The sequence below is a fragment of the Pongo pygmaeus genome, chromosome 15 (assembly GCF_028885625.2).
Source record: "Pongo pygmaeus isolate AG05252 chromosome 15, NHGRI_mPonPyg2-v2.0_pri, whole genome shotgun sequence".
Classification (NCBI taxonomy): Eukaryota; Metazoa; Chordata; class Mammalia; order Primates; family Hominidae; genus Pongo; species Pongo pygmaeus.
The window spans coordinates 133,325-137,861 of NC_072388.2; the positions used below are offsets into that span (position 1 = coordinate 133,325).

Here is a 4,537-nt window from a genome sequence, read left to right on the forward strand (position 1 = left end):
GAGTGGAGCCCTGGCCTCTTAGGTTGATTACTTCTCTGGATCATTACCTTTATTTACTTCCAGTCCTGGGAAGTTTTCTTAATTTCCTTTCAAATATATTAGGCATTCTGTGAATTCCTGTAACTTCTTGGTGTTTTTAATTGTCTGCATTAAGTGTTTATATTATTTTTCTGAAAAGCAGAAATATCAATATATGAGTGAAATATTTTACATAGATTTTCTATGGCATCTATCACCATGAGAAATTCCAAGTTTTTTTCATTTGAAACAACCCTCTCATCAATAGACCATATTGTAATAATTTGTAGAGTGTGATTACTTTATATCATTAGAAAATTAATTATATATTATGTACATATTTTTGAAATACTCCACTGCAATAAATAGTATATGGTCAGAAGTATTGTTTTCTCTAACATAAAACTAATATGAGTAAAATTATTTACCTGAATTCAGACCTTTTGGCTTCAATGGCCATTCTGTCTCATTAGGACTTCCCTGATCCATAAAAGACATTTGTATTTTTTGTTAATTCATAATTTATTGAAATGAATAATTTAACGTTATAATGTTTTATGGCAATTTAGGACATTTTCAATAAATATATTGAGCTTGAGGCCCTGGCTAAGTATTCCTTTTGTACTCGAAATCAGATTTTTCTGGCACAACTTCATTGCCTGCAATGGTATTATAAAAAGTATGAATGCCAGCACATGGACTATTTCAATACTGTACTCATTTGTTCATGTATAAACATTTCATTAGCTATGAAACAAACCAAATGCAAATGCTGAATGTACAGTATATATCAACATATTCAGATTCTTCACCGAAGAAAACAATAAAAGATGAATTTTCTGTGACATGTCACCTGTTCATTAGTTCTTTAATATGATTTAGGCTATTCCAAATATAAGAAAATGTATGCATCACTATTCATGTTGTCTCAACATTTTTTATCTAGCTCCTGAAGGGCATAAAAAAGAATGTATATTGTCAGATTTATTTTTATAGATTTTAGATGTTTCTTTTGCTGTATTTTCTGCGCATACTAGTATGAATACATGGAGACAAGGATAAATGAACATTTAAGTGGTTATATGAATTTTGCTTATATGGCTAATTGCTTATATGGATGTTGTAAATGACAAGATAAAATAGTAAAATTTGATAAACTTATCTGTGCCCTGTGAACTTTAGTTCACTTACTGTATAACTTAATTCAGTCACTAATAATTAGTTTAAAAAGTGTTTTTTAAAAGCTGCAAACCACATTTTATTACACATTTCTGAATCAGGAAGGGGTAAACTGTGACACAGCTTTCTTGTGCCACTGACTTTTTTGGGGAGAAACATTCTGCAATAAAATAAGAGTTTCCAAACTCTATTTATAAAAAAGCTTGAGTTTTCTTCTGTGATTAACCTTCACTCCTCAGTCCCTTTTACCCAAGGAATGGTTCCTAGGTCATCTTTTGGAAGTTAGTTTCTGGAAAGTTTTCAGCAAACCTCTCCTGTGCTTTGTCCCAGTTGTTGTTGTTGTTGTTCTTGTTTTGGAGAAGGTGAGTCTCTTTAATTGAGGATGGTTTGTCTGTCTCCAATCCTGCATGTGTTTGCCGAAGCTGAAGCTGTATTGGACTTTTTATTCTCCCACCATCCTTCCCCAGTCCTTCTCCTATTTTCAACACATCTTTTTCAACATCTTCTGACCTTTGCCACTATCAGTAATTTCAGAATGAACAGATGCAGGAGCATCATCTCTTTGGAAATTTCCTTCACTTCCTATCTGCTCCCTATGTTTTCCAGCTTTATCTTTATATTTTTGATTCTCCAGTATCTTATCATTTTTGTAGTCTGTATTCTGTAAACCATATTTTACTCGTATATTTTTAAAATCCTTTTCTTCTTTCCAACTCGTTTCCTTCTTAGTTAATGATGGACCAACAAACGATTCATCTTTCTTATCAAGGAAAAGGTGAGCTCTAACCTGCCCTGGTTCACATCCAACACAGCTATTACTGCCAGGGTGAATGTAATAAGATAACACAGTGTCTACAACTTTCACTTTATCTCCATCCTCAGGTTCATAAGGGTCACATTTAGTTTTCAGCTGAACAATCCATTTTCCATTAACAATTGTTCCATTTTGACTGCCTGATTCAAAAGGACATAACTTTGTAAGTCATGGTCAAAATAGATTTCTGCATGAAACTTACACCAACTTCAGGGATTCGAAGAGTATGCTCCATATCATTTTCTCTTCCAATTGTAGCAAGTTTTACAGCAGTAATGATGAAGAATGACCGTGTCTGTAACACAGGTGATCTAACGACAATTACTGTCATATATGAGGGCCACACTTTTTCCTACTCTTCCTCCTCAGTATCTTTTGCAGTTGCCTTGCCTTTACTGGTAATGCCTTCATCATAACTACCCTCGGTCTCAGTCGTAATTTCACCTTCTTCTGGTTCACTATCAGTCTCTGTGATTTTCTCATCCTTAAAGATGAATTGAGATGTTTTCATTAAGAGGAGATTCCATAGCATTTCCACTAACTGGGACAGTGAATTTTGGGGGATTATTTTTGTGATGAATGCCTATTTTGGCTTTTTTTTCACATTTGTGAAATTGTTTTTCCCGTTGCAGCTTGTACGTTCAACACTGAAGGTTTCTTGATCCTCTGAATTCAAATCCTTTTCCTCACTTTTTTTTTTTGTAGAAGAATCTGGATCCTTTCTTTTCTCAATTTTTCATTTTTGTTTTGTGCTATAAGTCTGATAAGGTTGCAAATCTACTCGAGAATGAAATGGATAGCAACCACTTTCCACATCACAGTAGTAATAAATTAAATCATAATATATTTGATGCTCAGAATCTTAATAGAAACCAGTGCCGTGATCAAAATACAGTCCAGTATTTTCATCATAACTAAATCCAGTCTGTGCTAAAGCCGCTTCTGCTGCAGCTCTCAAACTTCCATCTAATGACGAACCTTCTAAGGATGTATCTTGTGCTGCTAATGCAGATGCTGGCTCCTGTGAATTTGAGGCAAATGACCGTCTTGTCTACATTTAACATTTGGTGTCTTATCAGTACCAGGGTGAGCATCATTTTCTATTTATAACTGGTCGTTAGAATTCAAAGCAAGAGTTTCAATATCCTGATCTTGCTGATTTGACAGTTCAGTCACTCACTTTGTTTGGAAGACTAACATCATTAGAGTAGGTCTGATAATAATAATCTGAGCTTGACCAAGGAGCATGGTTCTCTGCGAGTACTTCTACATCAGACTTTTATTATCTCCATTTCTCCCGCAGCGGAGTACGTGACTGAGTTCTTCCAGCTGCGTGCGGAGCTCCTGGCGGTTGCTCGTGTCACTCTGAGCAGCCGTCCTGTGCGAGGCCATAGCGTCTCCCGTTTCCGCACCTGCCGCCTGCAGCTCAGCGTTAGGGTTCCAGCTTCTCCGCCCTCCTTCTCCGCTGGGCCAGCTCGGGCTCTGGGAGGGGGAGGAGCGGCCACAGCCAAGGCGCTGGCGGCGGGTACGGGCCCGAGGCCGTGAGTTCGGGAGCCCGACGGCTGCGGCCTCGGAGGGGCTGCGCGGGTCCGAAGTGGGGGCCGGCGGAGCCACAGCCACGGGGGCTGCGGGAGGAGCGTCGAAGTCCAGGGGCCAGAAGCGCTCCGGCTGTTCCCGAGTTGAGCTGCAAACAGTGGCCAAGCGTGTTTTAAATCGAGTTTCCGTGTGGCTAGATATGACCTGCTGGTTACTCTTATTTTTTTTCTCCATTCTTTGAGCTATGATTGACAAATTGAAAAGTGTGTATTTTTAGGGTGTGCAATAGAGTGTTTTGAGATGTCAGTAGTCTTTACATTACCTCAGTTAGGCTAGTTAGCATATCTATCCCCTCACATAGTTAATACGTTTCTGTGTGTGTGGTGAGAGCACCTGAGATCTACTCTTGTAGCAAATTTCAAGTACACAGTGTTGTTAACTATAGTCACTATTCTGTACATTAGGTCCCAGCAGTTGCTCACCTTGTAACAGAAGGTGCCCTCTTGCATGGAAATCTCCCCACTGTCCCCACTTCCCGGCCCATGGGAACCACCGTTCTAATGTTTCCATGGCCTTTTATTCTTTTATTTTTATTTACTTTTTTAGATTTTACATACAAACGAGATCATGCAGTAGTTGTCCTGTGTTGCGCTTATTTCACTCAGCATAATGTCTTCAAGATTTATCAATATTGTAGTAGATGAAAGAGTTTCATTTTTATTAAAGCTGAAATTATGTATCTCTCAGTTCATTTATCTGTATCAGAGGAGCGCACATACGCTTGCTGATCCTGATTTTATGTCCTTTGGCTACATACTCCAAATTGGGATTAATGGTAGTTCTAGTTTAAAAATTTTAAGGAACCTCCATACTGCTTTTCATAATAGCTGCACCAATTGACATCCTCAGCAACAGTGTACAAGTGTTCTCTTTTTCTACACCCTAACACTTTTTATCTTTTGACTGTTTGATAATAGGCATCCAAACACC

The 4,537-nt window shown here is 38.0% G+C and overlaps 1 pseudogene; it reads right to left on the reverse strand.

Moving 5' to 3' along the window:
- Positions 1-1,425: 1,425 nt before the first annotated feature.
- On the reverse strand, positions 1,426-4,091 carry LOC129026111 (angiogenic factor with G patch and FHA domains 1-like; annotated as a pseudogene).
- Positions 4,092-4,537: the final 446 nt, after the last annotated feature.